At 32.5% G+C, this 18,730-nt stretch overlaps 1 protein-coding gene across 2 annotated transcripts in view; it reads right to left on the reverse strand.

Moving 5' to 3' along the window:
- Prosap (SH3 and multiple ankyrin repeat domains prosap) overlaps positions 1–18,016 on the reverse strand; it is a 153,698-nt gene extending 135,682 nt beyond the window's left edge. Inside the window, exon 1 of one of the 2 annotated variants that reach the window (XM_089704041.1) lies at positions 17,893–18,016. The gene's annotated coding sequence lies outside the window, so the exon portion shown is untranslated. Of the gene's footprint in view, positions 1–17,863 lie in introns of both variants that reach the window. The other variant, XM_089704040.1, reaches the window with a different exon arrangement.
- Between the last annotated feature and the right edge of the window lie 714 nt (positions 18,017–18,730).

Consider the following 18,730-nt stretch of genomic DNA (forward strand, 5'->3'; position numbering starts at 1 on the left):
AAAACAATTTCTAAATAATACACGAAGGTTACACTGAACCTTCAAATAAAATAGATCTACCCAAGTGGTCATTCATATAAGTATATGAATACTTTAATTTTGTCATGATATGATATCCTTCTAATATTATAAATGCGAAAGTTCGTGAGTAACATGTAAGGATGTTTGTTACTCTTTCACACAAATAAAAGACAAAATGGAATTTAGCACACTCATAGAAGGTAACTTAGATTAACGCTTATAAGAGCTTTTATCTTGGAAATCCCACAGGAACGGAAACTATGCGGGTTTTTCTTTGAAAACGCGGGCGAAGCCGCGGGTGTTAAGCTAGTAGGATATAATATCTAGACATACAATATGTAGTATACAACGACGGCACATATTAATAATTATGGTAATAATGTTTTAAAACAACGTAGTCAAAATAAAATTTATTTATTTTGTACTAGATTTCCGCCCGTAGCTTCGCCCGCGTTTTCAAAGGAAAACCCGCATAGTTCCCGTTCCCGTGGGATTTCCGGGATAAAATCTATCCTATGTGTTAATCCAAGTTACCCTCTATATGTGTGCTAAATTTCATTGTAATCGGTTCTGTAGTTTTTACGTGAAAGAGTAACAAACATCCATACATCCATACAAACTTTCACATTTATAATATTAATTTTGTATTAATTCAATATTAAATTGAAAATAAAATTGCGTCAGATATTATTGCTTCCTAGTTGATGTCACATATTTATGCTTTTTGTGTGGAATCAACGCAAAATACAGAAATATAAAATTGTGTCAGATATTATTGCTTCCTAGTTGATGTCACATATTTATGCTTTTTGTGAGGAATCTATGCAAAATATAGAAATATGAAATTGTGTCAGATATTATTGCTTCCTAGTTGATGTCACATATTTATGCTTTTTGTGAGGAATCTATGCAAAATATAGAAATATGAAATTGTGTCAGATATTATTGCTTCCTAGTTGATGTCACATATTTATGCTTTTTGTGAGGAATCGATGCAAAATATAGAAATATGAAATTGTGTCAGATATTATTGCTTCCTAGTTGATGTCACATATTTATGCTTTTTGTGAGGAATCGATGCAAAATATAGAAATATGAAATTGTGTCAGATATTATTGCTTCCTAGTTGATGTCACATATTTATGCTTTTTGTGAGGAATCTATGCAAAATATAGAAATATGAAATTGTGTCAGATATTATTATTGCCACCTAGTTGATGTCACATATTTATGGTTTGTGTGAGGAATCGATGCAAAATACAAAAATATGAAATTGTGTCAGATATTATTGCTTCCTAGTTGATGTCAGATATTTATGCCGTGAGAGGTTGTCACAATTATTTGCTGTAACATTTTCGTCACATAATTTTGATGCCACTTTATTATGCTGCCTACTAATGTCAGATATTTTTGCTGTATACGGGCAGACAGATATTATTGAATTAGTTCTAGTGACAGATATTTTTGCACATCGCCCCCTAGGCATATATTATTGCTCGTGACTGTACATAAATAATATGACCTCAATACCCATTAAATAAATTGTATGTTCAGTTATATAAGTAACCTTTTCAAAAGTAAAGGAAAATATCAGACGAGCGAAGGAAATTGCGTGAAAGAACTGAGAATTGTCATCAATCCTGCTATGATTTATTGCGCCCCATTTGTCCGATTCAAGGTTTTATGTACATTTATATTCTAATGTAGGTGATATTGAGATATGAATTTAGTATAAAATATGAGTTCAGCGGTTTTAATCTATGATTCCAGTCAAAAAGTCACAGGTTCGAGTCTACTACAAATAATCAAATAAGTATCTACTTATACTCAAATCCTGAGTAATATCGGACTTGTCTAGATATTAGGACATTTCAATTCATTTCCGTGGTTGATTGACTGTAATAATTGGATACCATATTAAATATACTTAAATTAATGCTGGAGCAGTATTAAGAATATTCGCACAATAATTCTGCAAAGTTAAAAATATCGCAAGATAATGGATCCATCGTAAGTGCTATTACGCGTTGAGGTCCTAAAATAGCTTCCTAGCTTAATAGCACAATAATAAAATTATTTTCTCCTATAATACACATCGTGTTCGACCTACAATCGACCGCTTCATCATATAAATAAGGGTGGGAATCGATTGAAGATAAATTTAATACGGTGTTCGTTCTTTTTGTTAGTATCATAATGAGTAGAATGTGTCCAATGTATTTTCTTTTATATATTTTCGCAATATATATTCAGTTTTATGTTAATGTACTGTTTTATACTTGTTTTTATTATTTCATGTAGCCTGTGTTTTGTTTTATAATGAGGGTACTGTAATAAAAATATGTAATGATAGGTCGACAGTTTTAAGAGCGTAAAAAGAGATGTACCTATTCATTTAATTAAATGTTTTTTTTTTTATATCAATACTTCGTATTTTACCTAGAAAATGTTTATTTATATTCTGTAAACACGTCTAATTAACAGGTTTCGGTGTATTTGCACAAACAAATGTTTATTTAGACGCCGAACAACAGGGCATTTCTCACAGAGGTGACGGATGCAAGTAACTAGCTAAATCAACGCAAGTCTAGACCGGAATGTGCTACAATGCATGAGAGCACGCAAAGTGCGGACTTGAGACTCCTGTCGAGGTGTGAAATGTAGCTATGCAGCTATGTAGTATGTAATGTATCCACACAATAGGTGTTGTTTAGTAGAGTAGTGTATCAAAGTTGCAAAGTCGAAATATTTTGTTCGTTAATAGGTACATGTAGCAGTGCTTTAGTTTTTCTGTAGTACATTCAGAATGTGATTTTGTTATATAAAAGTATCGGTGTAGCCTAGGGGTGTGATTTTTATGCCGATATACCATCAGATCACAAAGTGATATAATAGTAGATAATGTTTTTAAAATACATAGATGGTCTAAATAAATTACCATTTAAAGAACCAAATAGGAAGTAAGCAATAATACTTGTGGGAAATTATATAGTCTATGTTATAGAATTTCGTATTAAAGTTTTTGCTTCTTCGAAAATTTACCAATTAAAATTCATAAGTTCCTAAGTTCGAAGCTTCAGTGATCGTAGCAATTAAGGGGAGGCGCGCGCCATAAGTCTCCGGGTTAAGTGCTTTTGTAATATCTATACGCTTTTATATTTTAGCCTCTAGTGTTGACTTCTGAGTACTAACTTGCTATATTTATAGGTACTAAATACATAAATGAATTACACATTCTGAGAAAAAATGTTTTATAGATGAATACAGTAGCTATTTATGCAGGCTTGCCTTTACAAAAAAAAATTGGTTGTCTGTAAAGTCGGTTTACTGACTATAATTGAACGTGACAACGTCCGATTGTGCTTCTTTGTCGCTCGTTCCGCGCTCTCGCTTGCACTTCAAGCCTTACATGGAACGCCTCAGAGCGAGGTAACGCCGCATGAGTCATGTTTTTTCGTGCGTGCAACCGGCTCTATCGAATTATAAGACGTTGTCACGTAAAAAAAAAACAATTTTTTCTAAACGTCAACTTTTGTTTCACTGCATTTGAAAGTGTAAACCAAAAAACTGCGAAATTATAAAAAAAAAGTTACGTCTTTTTCGCGGTATAATCCATAGTCTATAAAATAACATACCTACATATAATTAGTTCAATATATCACGGATCACGTACGGCTATACACCGGATGAGTGATCAAGTGGCACCGCCACATCCGCACACACACGTTATATAAACTTATATATGTATTTAAACTGCGTGTAATGACGTTGTATATCACTTAATTATATTTTAGTAGCAATTAAATTGTTTGACTGCTTAATTGGATTTGTTATAGGTACGGAATTAGATGTCTATCATGTGTAGGCATGAGGCAAAAAATGTAAGTGAACCTAAAAAGCATTTAAAATGGTATATATAATAAACTAGCGGTCCGCCCCGGCTTCGCCCGTGGTACATGTTTACGTTTTCTCTACATAAGAACCATCCTCGTACTTCAAGGAATATAATAAAAAAAGAATTATCGAAATCGGTTCAGCCGTTCTCGAGTTATGCGCTTACCAACACATTTTGCGATTCATTTTTATATATAAGAAGACTAGGTTTCCGCCCGCGGCTTCGCCCGCGTTTTCAAAGAAAAACCCGCATAGTTCCCGTTCCCGTGGGATTTCCGGGATTGCGTCATTTTCCCGGGATAAAAAGTAGCCTATGTCCTTTCTCGGGTATCAAAATATCTCCATACCAAATTTTATGAAAATTGGTTCAGAAGTTTAGGCGTGATTGAGTAACAGACAGACAGACAGAGTTACTTTCGCATTTATAATATTAGTATGGACTAGCGGTCCGCCCCGGCTTCGCCCGTGGTACATGTTTACGTTTTCTCTACATAAGAACCATCCTCGTACTTCAAGGAATATAATAAAAAAAGAATTATCGAAATCGGTTCAGCCGTTCTCGAGTTATGCGCTTACCAACACATTTTGCGATCCATTTTTATATATAAGAAGAAGAAGATTATAAAGCTGAAGAGTTTATTTGTTTGTTTGAGCGCGCTAATCTCAGGAACTACTGGTCCGATTTTAAAAATTATTTCGGTGTTAGATAGCTTATTTATTGACCAAGGCTATCGGCTATATAACATCCAGCTAAGACCAATAGGAGTGGCGACACGCGGGTGAAACAGCGCGGCGCAGCTAGTGCTTTATAAAATGCTTCTTGCTAATTACCAGTAATTCTGACCCTTGTATAATCTTCGAGAATTTCTTTGAATAAACATTAATTCACGGAAGTCAACCTTTTTAAGGTTCAGCAAAAACAAACAATACTTTCTCGGGATTAAATGCCCATAATAGGAGTAACAATGCGTAACTTGTTGTCTTTAAGAATTTAATCATGGCTGCGTTTGATGGGACTTTTCACATCCATCCTTTTAACTTTTTAAGAAAAGATAATCATTTTCATTTAGTAATTTACATGTAAAACTTTTTAAAATAATTTCATTTGAGTTACAGTATTTTTCAATGAACTGACAAAAAATGTTCGGATATTAGGCCACGGTCATTATCTTCTTCTAAAAGAAACAGAGAGCTTATCATATTTTCCTTCTTAAAGAAACGGAACATCTTCAGCTTTAACTATACAAATAAAAATATTCAAATAAAATATACCTCAATACTGTATAATAGAATATGGAAAAGCGTTGCCTAAAGCCCATATCCATACCTATATAGGTACAAAATACAAATCAATCATCATTTTCCTCATAAACTTCCTAGAAGAACATGACGGATAAATATGAAAAGTCCCGCGGAATTTAATAAACCGATCACATCCGATAGAGCGTGGATAACAATAGGCTTGAAAGGGAAACCACTGACAATAGCACTGATATTCCCGTGGGAGGCGATGAGCGGGATTAGTTCACAATCGTAAAAAATACGTCAATATTTAACAAATACGTGAGAATAACCAAAAATTAAGTCGATTATGAGAAATTCTGAGATAAGCAAATAATGCGAAAACTTTTTTTTTGATCTAGTTTTGATTGAAATAAAAAAAAAATGTTGTCAATTGAAATGGAGGTTTAAATATGTAGACAACCCAAAAGTTGTTTTCCAACCCTATAAGTCAGATGTTAATTTAGTAACCCTAGTTGTATTTCGATTTGGTTTTAAAGTCTGCTTTAATTGCTTTCGATTTTTTCAGGAATATAGATTAGCGACTTTGAAAAAATTTAAGAATTTTGACTTGAAAACAAAACTTAAGGGAGTGGAAATAAGGGGTGGAATTTTATAAGACCAGCTGCTGTTGCACGATAATTCGAAATCTATGGGCGTAAAATATAGTGAAATAATATCTACTTCATAAAACATTTTACCCCTCAACTTCTCTAAAACGTGTTTCTTCTCCAAAATGCTAATATCTAGCAATTTATCTTTTATTCTATTTAGGGTCGATTTTTCAATCATTGGTTAAAACTTATCCGTCCAATAAATGAGTACACATTTATATGAAAATTCCACCTGTAAAATGTCAGAAGATGTTATAGTATACATTTTTGAAGTGGTAGTTTCATACGTTATTCGACGAATAAGTTTTAACTAAGGATTGAAAAATCAGCCCTTATTCTATCTTTTATTATCCTCTATAGCTATATGTTATTAAACAGTTTTTCGTTTCGTGGTTTGCGGCTTCCCCTAGCGCTCCCTTCGTTTCCTTTTCCTGTGTGTTTTTTGGTAATTACAACTTGATTACTTATTCATTTGTTGAGGTAATCAGATTGATGGGGTTGTTTTATCAAATGTTTATGAACGTGTTGTTAGTATGAAATCATTTTCAAAATATTTTCAATATTGAAAACTCAACATTATGAAAACTAGCAATTCGATTGTTTCTAAAGAGTAAAAAGTGTTTCTTAAGAGCTACCCATGGACTGCCGTTTCATCAATATTTATGATTAAATAAAATTGGGTTTTATCATTGCCATAAATACATTGCTAAGTCAAAAAACTCTGTATATAGAGCCTGCATAACGAACGAGTTATCAAATATTCAGCGCAATTTTGTAAACACAGACCGAAAGCAACGATGTCACAACTCACAAGTATCATTCTATGAACGAAGTGTTTTGACAAAGAACAAAACAATTGCGTTATTCGAGCAGTATGTTTGTTTATTTTGATAGTGTCGCCGTTGTTATGGCAACGTAATTGGTACGAACATGTTACCCGTGGGTGGTATCAATTTATTTGTTATAGCTGTATACAAATAGTTTATGTCATCGGTCATTTGAGAGCACTTTGAGAGTGTTTATTTATACATAATATTATAAAGCTGAAGAGTTTGTTTGTTTGTTTCTTTGAACGCGCTAATCTCAGGAAGTACTGGTCTGATTTGAAAAAATATTTCGGTATTAGATAGCCCATTTGTCGACAACAGGAGCAGAACATTGCGGGTAAAACCGCAGGGCACAGCTAGTAAATTGATATATGTTGAGATAATGTATGACACGGTGTTATGAGGCCACAGTTACATTATGAAAGTTATATAAGAACAAATGAAAGCTTAAGTTTGACCTCTTGTGACCCGGGCTTTGCGTGTAAATTCACATGATCCCGAAATATTTTAAAGTAATTACTAGAAATAAATATTTAAAAAATATTCAAATGTGTAAATTTTATAATTGAACAACTTACAGACTAAACTCTTATAATTAAATTAGCTATCCACCCGCGGCTTCGCCCGCTTTGTGTAAAACCTTATAAATTATCTATGTACTAAAACCTTCCTCATGAATCAAAATATTATATCTTTTAAATAACTGCATTAGAATCTGTTGTATAGTTTTATAGTTTACAGACAGACGTGGGAAGCGAATTTGCTTTATCCTATGTAGTGATATTAAATCTGAGTGTTTGAAATATTAGTTTTCAGGAAAGATATTTTTAACGCACTATACCTACTAGATGTATTATATCTATGAGTATGAGTATATGTACCACAGGGTGCGAGACATAATTGCCTGTCTGGACTTATTACGACCCTCGTTGTCTGAACAATTGCCTCTCTTCTGTACTACCTGAATTTAAATAGTTTAACTTAAATTTGCATTTTCGCTTGTTTGCATGTCAATTGATGCTTTGTGATTTTGAAGTGTTCAGCGTTTTTATTTTCTGTTGAAAAATCATATAAAAATTATAACATTGCCTATATTGTGCTTTTTATAGGCCATTACTTAAAATGTAAACTGTTACTGTATCATGTAACCTTGTAGTCGTTTATACATTAAATATGCTTCCTTCTTTATTTCAAACTAGCTGCTCCGCGCGGTTTCACCCCCGTGGCTCCACTCCTGTTGGTCGTAGCGTGATGAAATATAGCCTATATCCTTAATCGATAAATGGGCTATCTAACACCGAAAGAATTTTTCAAATCGGACCAGTAGTTCCCGAGATTAGCGCGTTCAAACAAACAAACAAACAAGCTCTTCAGCTTTATAATATTAGTATAGATAAGTGTAAAGATATAAAACATTATTTAAACCAAAATAACTGTCTTATTCTATCTATATTATACAAGTTTCAAATATTTATCATATATTTCCTTAACGGAAAAGCGTTTACCGTGAGAGCTTCCTATTTAAAAGGCAAGGCTTATCAAGATAGCATCACCTTATCAGTATGCAAGGGACTGAGCAAGCAAACATATCCTGTGTACACCACCCTCGCTTGATGCTCCTGCATTATCCTCTCATGTTATGCACCCTTTGTCTTGTTAAAATTTATGTTGATGTTCAAAATTGGGGATAGTATTGGGTACTGAAAATCAGTCAAGAAGCCTGATTTAATATTCAGTAGTGTGGGTAGTGCTATGTGGAAAATTTTGGGGTGATTTTGGGCAGCGAATTTACTTTGGTTGATATAAATTTAAGTTCTCACAAACTAGGTGACTTACTTGCTATATCAGAAAATTGCTTGAAGTAAGTATAGCGTAAGTTCTGCTTTTGTTTCAATTATTTTAGAAGATCACACTATCAATTGTTTTAATTATGTACTGAAATTAAAATTATTATCAATTCTACTATACTATAGTCTATAATACACATGAAGAAAATTACGTCATACTCGGGCTCAGGCTTTGTCTCTATTATTTGTATTCCCATCGCAGTATAGTTTACAAAAAACGATAGATCTATTACAATGTATCAAAATAAGTGTAAATTATACAAAATATAAAACCGCTTTTTTATTGAAAAGCAAACACAACCTTTGGTATTTACTGTCTCGTAATTTAATAAACAACACGAAGAAAGTAACAATGTAAGAACTGTATAGATTCAACTTTCAAAAGCCTATGTTGTGTCATAATAAAGATGCAATAGTGTACAAAGGATGCATACCTATGCGTTGATCAGTAGCTAGGTGCATAGTAAGTGCTAGCTGATATCTTATGAATACGAAATGTAGCTATTGTTATAATACGGAGAAGAATAGGATGTTGTGATCTTTATTTATTATCAAAGCGATATTTACATTGTTGGGGCAGGACTTTGGTGAGAATTCAACGGCTAGATTAGAAATAACTTTTGAATTCTTATTTGATACAAGAACACAAATATTGTTGTAAATTTAAAATATATTATATAAAATAAGTATTATATAAAATAAGTATTAATAATAAGTACTTTATGTACTGAGGGATACCTACAAAAATATGTATTCCTTAGCCCTAAGAATAATAAAGGATGACTAGCCATTATTTTTGATGATAGAATTGAACTACCAAATATTTATACTGTGGATGCAAAAGTTATATTGAAAGGAGAATAAAGTTAATAAAATGTTAAGTCCCTTGACGTAAAAATTGCTTTATTTAGCGAATATTTTAATCCCCTATCAAAAGTTTACAAAATAAAGGATACGAATTGAAATTCAACTTTCAGAAGGGCCCTTACCTAATTCCTGTTAAATTAAAAGCAAATGTTAGAACCATTTAAGCACTGTCGTAACCAACTATTACATTTACAACTATTAAATTTACTGTGACTTTAGAACATAATCGAACCTACACGTTACCCTTAAATTTGGTAGTTTGTTTCAATTATGTTTCAAAGTTTCTAAAATGATAGGTAGGTACTGTGTATTTGTAAAATAGCTATTAATACTAGTAATTTTATGGGTGATGAAGTTTGTTTGTAGTAAGGCAGAAGGCTCTTATAGTTTATTACATTTTAGGTAGTCTAGTATAAAATTTTATTATACTTGCGACTTTTACATAAAAATCATAAAACTCAGAACCTTATTACGAAGCAATATAAGACTAAAACTTGTGCTTCAAGATAAAAAGCCGAAAAACTAAGGTTATCTAACTTTATAATTTCGCGAATATGCTCCGTACCGCCGAAGGGCAGACTGCAGGAGAGTGGAGAATATTAATAATTATAGGCCATTTTTTTGGCGTCTAAGCTATGTTATGCGTGGTTATGCTAAGTTTTGAAGCTAAAAAAAGAAATAATATTTTTTAAAAACAATTTTGAAGTAACGTTTAAAATTAAGACCGGTAATCACCGGGTAAATAGGGTCAAATAAACTTATTTATTTCTTGAAAGATTCTTTTTATATAAATAGCTGTCTGTCAAGCCGCAGTTACTACCGCAAAAATAAATATGCATAAATCTCAATCAGAAAACCCACGGACAGGAGCTAGTGAGAATATAATAATTTTAAAGTAGAGCACAAACCTAATTTCATTTTAACAACCTCACCAACGAGACTTGTTTACATTTGAAACATATAATTAACGAAAATTCAAAAAAACTGCTTGTTAAATTACAAATTAACATATAAAAATAACAACCATAGCTCTCATTACAACCTGAATTTAACCCACATTTAAGTAGGACGAGCGCGTCACAATTCGCAAAAAACAAATACAAGAGACTTGAAACATTTCAACAAAAGCTTGTAATTTTTCACAAAAACTCAATGATCGTGGCACGTTCACAAAGTGTACAATGAACAACATTATATGGGTTACTGTAAGGCTTCAGGTCGAGGGGCTCGTCGCGTCATTTTATGCATATTTTAGCATTGTCGAAGACTTCGCTTTAAATAGATGAGAACGTAACCTTAATGTGTCGTTTATCCACCATTACCATAACTATTTTTGGAATCGAGGACGCATGGAAATATATGTAAGTTTAGAACAGAACTCTTATTTTATATAATGAATAATTATTGAGCGTATCAACGTTATTACAGATTATAATTCATCTGTATATTGCTGCAAATAAAGTAATTTTTAAAATATGAACCTACATAATTATATGTATGTACCTACTGTACGTAATGAATAAGATCTTTTTTTTTGTTTGATTTTATTTATTTTATTTTAGTCTCATTATTTCGTCGATGTATTTACTTCAATAAGCAATCACGAATCAGATATGCTATACTATTGTTTCTATAAATACTTCTTTACCAATTTTATATTAATCACTGACCTATTTCGACGATATCTCTATAAAAAGAAAATCTTAACACGAGATCATGTATGAACTTATTAATAGGGATTATTTTATAACCATGAAGCCTTGCAAATGCGGACGTTTTTATAAACTCGTGATGCATGTTATTTTAAGCTTTAATCATAATTAGCAATCATTAGATTTTACATTATTAACTAATTTTGAAGATATGTTTATCACAATACATCTACGAACATAATTCACTAGAATAATTAAAAATAATCTATCTATGATTATAAATTTCTACAATAATTTCATAAAATTTACTCAAATACCAAATCTAATCATTATCATATTTTGTATGACATTCACAAAAACTCCATACTCATCAAAACAAATCCAAAACGCTCACCATTCTATTATCGTCCCGAACTTGACTTTGACTTACACTTCCAACCTTCCGAATGTCTAAAGACGAAATAAAAACAGAATACAGTTTACCAATTAGTGTTACTAATATGGCCGAAACACCGTATTTTTCTTTTATTGACCAATTTGCTGTTACATTATGGGACAAAGTAGGGTTTTATTCGTTATTTATATAATTCGCACCTTCGTGGAATAACTGCGAGTCGATTTATAAGGATCTAACGGTCATTTGTCAGGATTTAGAGCAAATCTTAAGTTGGGATTGGGATACTAAATCGACAAGTACTAAGGATTTATTCAGAACTCAACGAGTGACAAATGGATTCGTTTTACAGACTAGACTAATTTGTAGAAAAAAATTGAAGAAGCCTTTACTCATTCATATTTATTATGTTTCTGAAAACTTTGTTTCGAAGAATTGTGATCATATTTGTCTTTAAAGTCGATAAAAACATCGGAAGAGGAATAGCTCTTAAACTGGCGGAGTGTGTAATGAGCTTTAAAATTCAAGATACGCATATTTTTATCAAAAAAAAATTTAATCAAGATGAAAGAAAATTTATTCCTTTTTCCACTATGTTTTTCTCAGTGGTTAATTACGTCCACCGGTTGCGAAGCTCAAGAGCTTTTAAGTCCAAGGAACTATCTCTACACTCGTTTTTATTTAAACTAGTTCTTGGAAGTTACATAATATTCTACTAAAAAAAACTTCAATAAATAGTAAGTATGCCAATTATGAGTTCTTCTTGTGAATATATAAAAGCTGGATAAAAATATAATTTCTAGTGTAACTGCAGAATCGTATATTATTAAACAGTTTCATATTGTAAATAAGTTCAAGTTTATAACTCGTTATTGAATCCATACTAATATTATAAATGCGAAAGTAAAGTGTCTGTCTGTTACTCAATCACGCCTTAACTACTGAACCAATTTGCATGAAATTTGGTATAGAGATATTTTGATACCCGAGAAAGGACATAGGATAGGTTTTATCCCGGAAATCCTACGGGAACGGGTTTTTCTTTGAAAACGCGGGCGAAGCCGCGGGCGGAAAGCTAGTTGATTATAAAAATATAAAAATTCACGACTAACAAAAAATGGATTGCAAGAAGGTAGACATTGTTAAAGACTGAAGGCGCACAATATCATTCAAAAGATAGTTCATCCCGTACATACATAGTAGTCTTTGAGATCATCTGTTTTAATAAAAATATCTGGCGGTATTTCTAGAAGATTCAGGCAATAATAACTCTACTTAACTAAAAAAAGAAATCTGGAACGTAGAAGTAATACAGGAAAGCTGGATCGCTCCTACAAATTAACATTTAATGAAAATGTCTTGCTTTGATCTCGTTGTTCCGTTTTAATATCATTCTTTTCGAAGATTCAAGATAATATCACTTCAAAGGGGCACTTAACTAAATTTAAAATAGAATTCATACACGGATGAATCGTGAAACAATTTTTCCTCGAAGGCAAAACACAATAAGCCGAACCTGATGAGCGTATAATAAGTTTTTTCATTGCCCTTATAAGGTTTATATTCTACGAAACGGATCGTTTTCAATACGGTAAGAGGGTGAAGCGGTCATTTAATTAATTTTACCTTTGAGGCATATTATGTATGCACAAATTTGAAAATTCTTAACTGATTGTGATAAGTTACGTGATTTTGGTCACAGTATTACAATATTTGTTTTGGTTTTGAATAAAATGTGAAATGATTCCAGTCTTAGTACCTACAGGGTTAATAAAAACATATTTTATACAGATTGCAGTTTCTTTTTCCATTCGATGATTTAAATAGCCTAGTATAGCCAAGTTTTCCAGCCTATTTCTGGATGTAAAACAATAAAGTTATTAAATTTAACCTCGTTCGTCATTGATGAAAAATAGCAATATTTAATCAACGTAAAATGGTGAAAAGGTATGTTTTAATTTAATTTATAATACTTCTTTTATGGTACTATAGACTACAGGCCCATGTTGAAAAAATTATGGGTCATTTGACCCACCACCTGGACTATCTAGAATGATATAAGAGCATAAAATAATAAGATTCAGCACTATGACGTCACTCGTAAGCTGTCCACCTGAGTGCAGATGAGAATTCGAAAGTTCAGGTAGAGATTTTCTCCCCTTGTCTCCATGATTTTTGTACGGCGTTGCGGAATAATGGCTTAAAAGCAGTATAGAAATAGTATGACACAGATGCCGTACAAAAATGGTGGTCCACAAAGTCGGAATTTATTTTTATTTTTCGACAGTTGCCGGGGTAAATTTGGTCATTTGATTTTGTACGGCATCTGTGTCATACTATTTCTATACTACTTTTAATCAATTATTCCGCAACGCCGTACAAAAATCATGGAGACAAGGGAGAAAATCTCTACCTGAACCTTCGAATTCTCATCTGCACTCAGGTGGACAGCTTACAAGTGACGTCATAGTGCTGAATTTTATTATTTTATGCTCTTATATCGTTCTAGATAGGTCACCTGGTGGGTCAAATGACCCATAATTTTTTCAACACGGGCCTGTAGTCTACTAGTGTATCACCTGCCTAAACGCGATTACCGGCGCTAATTTCTGCTACCGAACAGTAATGGCCCGATGCTAATGATCTGAATGATTACCTCGGTTTAACAAGACCGCGAACCTCTTTAATTTACCTTTATAGCATTACACAATTGATGCAGATTATATTTTAAACTCTTATTGGCAGTTTACTAAAATATAACCTTATCAAAAGTCCACACGCATGTCAAAATCTCTTAATAATCGCTAGATGTAAAGTGTTCTCGGGAACCCATTAAATATCGGGTCGCTCACGTCCCGTCCCCGTAGGTATTAACTTATTATCCTAATGATAAACCACGCCGCCAAATAACAGGCTGCACGACCGTTTTAGCCTTTCTATCCGGGAATAATGATCTGGAAATAATTCTATTAAATTGTTTCTTGATCATGTGAACGCTCCGGGCTCGCGTTTTTGCGTTCGCTAGTTTGCGAACTTTAATTCACACGACAAATTACTTTCTTGGTATGTAGGAGTCATTTTATTTTCACTCTCGTTATGGCGTCCTTATATATTATGCAAAAGAACCTTTTTTAAAAGATATCGCAACTTACATTTTCCCCAATTATTTTTAAAGATGTACAGAATTTTAAGGATGTACATAAAAAAATCCATAGTTTGCCAATACAGTTCAATACATATAAGATAAAAGAATACAAAAGTTTATTGAACCCACAATCAATATGAGCAAAGCTCAGCCAAACAGCGTCCGCCAAGACGTCCCCCAGTATAAATAGAGATAATCCACATGTAAGGGAAATCTTAAGACGTCAAAACATGCAGTACGCATGCGCGCAGCCACCCCAGTACCCAGCATGGCAGCATGGACGTTCACCCCGTTGCGTCATGCCGCGCCGCAAGGTCGTCAAACAAATATACACTAAAATCTATTTTTAAGTACTATTAAATATGTATCTGGAATTGTGGTTTGAAAATGGAAAACGTTTTTTTTTATGGAATGTCAGAATAGAAAAATTCTGTTTTTAATCTGAGGAATGGAATACATATTAAAAAAAAATAGGTTAATCTGTTTGGTTTATTAAGGAGATATGTATTATGATGATAAACACGTAATATATTTATAAGAACAGAACCTAATGTTAAATAAAACTAATGTAAGTATATTAAAGTGTTCATGAACTTCCACATTAATTAAAAACTAAAAAGTAACAAGTGGCAAGTTCTAAAGTCTGACACTAATTAAGTACTATAACTCCAATTAATGTAGCCACGAAGTTGATTATAAGATTATTCATTAACTGCCTCAAAGAGAGAAAGAAATATTCCATTAAAAATATTGTAATATAAATTATAAAGCTAGGCTGGAATATAAGGAATCTTTACCTCAAGAGCGCTTCCCATTTCCAATATAAATTCGAATATATTTCCTACGTTCATATTCGCTTCACTAACTTCGCGATGTGATCTTCGTGATTTTACTTTCCAATGCGTCCATTTAAAATAAGGTTTTATATTTTTATTGCTAAGGTTTAAAAAGTGTTTATAACTTTTTAGAATTGTTGGAAGCTTAAATATAAATTGTTTAACCTACTCTATACAACTATAATAATTATTGTTCATACATTAACTTTTAGACATAAGAAATAGCTTTTTAACTTTTTCTAATACTATCGTATTACATTCAGCAGAGTGTACTAATTCTGGACAAACTCAAAGAGTACACTCATTTAAGACTAAAAGAAAAGCTCGTCTAAAAAAAGTAAATAAAATTGATTTATTGAACGTTTAGAGCTTTTACGCTATCAATTCGTTGTTTAGCTTATTTAAACAAAAAGGTAAAAAAGTATTTATTCGATCTTTGACCTTTAAAAATAAAAATGAATTGCGAATCAAACTCACATATAAAGGCCAAATGTTATGACCACTGACACGAAATTCTGCGGCGAGTAATATTATAATATACATATGCATATTATTTCAATCGGCTACCTGTGGTTACGGACATAAAACATGAATAAACAAGCAATAATATTTTGTGTAAAAATACGCGTATTCATAGATAAAATGAAAGCTTTTTCCATAACACTTTTTAAATTCTACATATAAAACAATAAATATTATAGTGCCACAGAATATAAAAATTAAAATATAATCTCTTTTTTGTACCAACTTCAAAGAAGCATGTTAATTCATAATTGTTTAAATGTTTAACACATAACTCAAGATAAATTAGTAAACACGCATTAACAATAAATATTTAAATATAACTGTAATTGCTACACATAACTTCACAGCGAAGAATGTGTAACATATCAACAATAAATCACGCAAATAATTTATTTGCCTGAAGATACATCACTGTTTCTTTTTTAAATTACTTTCACTATCATGTACTGAGTATAATTTGAGTGAAAATAGTTTATGAAATATGTACATAATTATCTACATTTACTTTTTATATGTTTCGAATCGATATAATAATTATTTATTAACCAGTTTAAAATGTCTCTCTTTTTTTAATAGAATTAAGCTGCATTAGTAATGAGTGATATAAGCTATATTTTTTTTTACTAGATTCACCCGTACGAAGCCGGGGCGAGCGTCTAGTTTTTTTTTCTTCTCGTAGTTATACGTTCGCTTCGCCCTCGTGCCTTTTAAGTTACCAACAGCTTTTCCCCATACAAAATCTAAAACAACTAGAAATAGGGATATTTCTATACCCCTATTTCTAGTAGGGGTATAGGGGTATTTTGACTTCTATCTATAAAACAGATTTGTAGAAATTCAGATATTCAAGAGTGAGAAGAGAGACGTAGAGTCGTAGTGATATTATATTAAACTAGCGGTCCGCCCCGGCTTCGCCCGTGGTACATATGAAAAATAGATGTGGGCCGATTCTCAGACTTACTCAGAAAATTTCATGAGAATCGGTCCACCCGTTTCGGAGGAGTATGCAGACTAACATTGTGACACGAGAATTTTATATATAAGATAAGATTACGATATGGATAATAAACATGTTTTCAATTTATCTTATTAAAACGATATGTATTAATAATTTAATCAAATCGAATTGAATAGCTTACGATATCTTATAAGCTATTATATTATAAATTGAATCAACTCTACATTTTGATATTGAAGTATAACACAAATATTTTTAATAGAGCCATAACAACATTTTTTATAATTGTTATCTGTCTGTTTATCTGATAAAATTACGGAAAAGCTGTATCTAAATTTTGCCTACGTGCTGCTACAGATCTTACTTAAAATACAGCCTCTACTTGAAGGGAATTTAAGGTTTAAGGTAGTATGAAGTATCGTAATATGTTACATCTGTTTTATTTAAATAACGTATTTGTATTACGTTTCTTGATTGATTCTTCTATATAAAAAGTAAACACCTTCTAATTCACAGGAAAATTTGAAAAAGCTCATGCAAAAATCGTCAACATAAATTGGAATACATTTGCCTCGCACCCCAATATCCTGTCACATGCCGACACGGAATTATATCGACGCAATATCTACAAGGTGCTACACGAATCACCATTTTATTAAACGTACATTTTTACATATATATGTATATATACATACATAGTAGGTACATACATTCTTGTAGTATATTATATCCTCTTTATTTGTGTGGAATTTATCAAACTGTCAGCAGCTTCATAATTGTGTATAAAAAGCTCTATAATAAATTTAATTCTAAGTTTTGTTGTCAATAATTATTAATTAATATAAAACGTATTTAAATGATACCGTACATAGTAACAAAGCCTTTGCACTCTATGGAGAAATCGAGTAAACATTAAGTGCTTCCCGTATAGATTCAACAAAGGACACCAATTAAAAAACAACTGTCCACCAATAAAAATATCTTGCGCTCATTAGGACCTACCGTTCAATACAATCTGGCTCCCAACTCACCAGCAAGAATAAAATCCACAGATTATACACAATAATCACGTCACAACACTACACTGGTTTGTTTTTATTTTCGTCGCGATTGTACGGAGCGCCGGGCTGGGCGCGTATCGAACCTCAACTGAGATATCGAGCGACGGCACACCCCGCGCCGCTCTAAACCAATTTATAATACATACGGAGACGCAGCATCCCTGCCCGAGTGTACAAACTAATTTCGACTGTATACCGTTAATATAGAACGCAATATGCAACGCGGATTGAATGCCGCAGAGGCAAAAACGCTGCTAGTTTTTGCTGGATCGCGAAGGGTGCGAATTGTGTATTTTCGCCGGTTTCCGACATTTGTAATTGAATTGCGCGCTCAGCGTGACGATCGCATGTTTGTTGTGATACGGTGTTATTAAAATTAAGTATTATTTTATGTTACATTACTTACATTGTGAATTTATTTTTCAGAGGAAAAACTTTAGTAAAATATTGCATACTACCAGCGAAAGAAAAACAATCAGTATTACAATTCTTTGGAACAGAACATTCGAACATTCAGCCTACCTAGAGCAGAACATTCGAAGACTTGAAAACGATCACATATGTATGAAACTAATATAATGGAGCGCAAAGCAGTAACAATGCTCAGAATAAAACGATTCTAAAGAGGCTTTACCCAAATATACGTTTCAAGGTAAATCGGGTTGTTTTATCTGCAGGAATATACGCCGCTTGAGACGGGCTACATTTGGCAATATTTCAACTATATGAACGTTCCACTACAGAAATGTTTTGCTTTATTCCAGAGATAGCAAGTCTGAATGCCCTCTAGGTTTAAATTGCGTTGAGT

This window comes from Colias philodice, chromosome 15, assembly GCF_061535455.1.
Source record: "Colias philodice isolate Cphi_HAF_F1 chromosome 15, ilColPhil1 Martin Lab GWU primary, whole genome shotgun sequence".
Taxonomy (NCBI): Eukaryota; Metazoa; Arthropoda; class Insecta; order Lepidoptera; family Pieridae; genus Colias; species Colias philodice.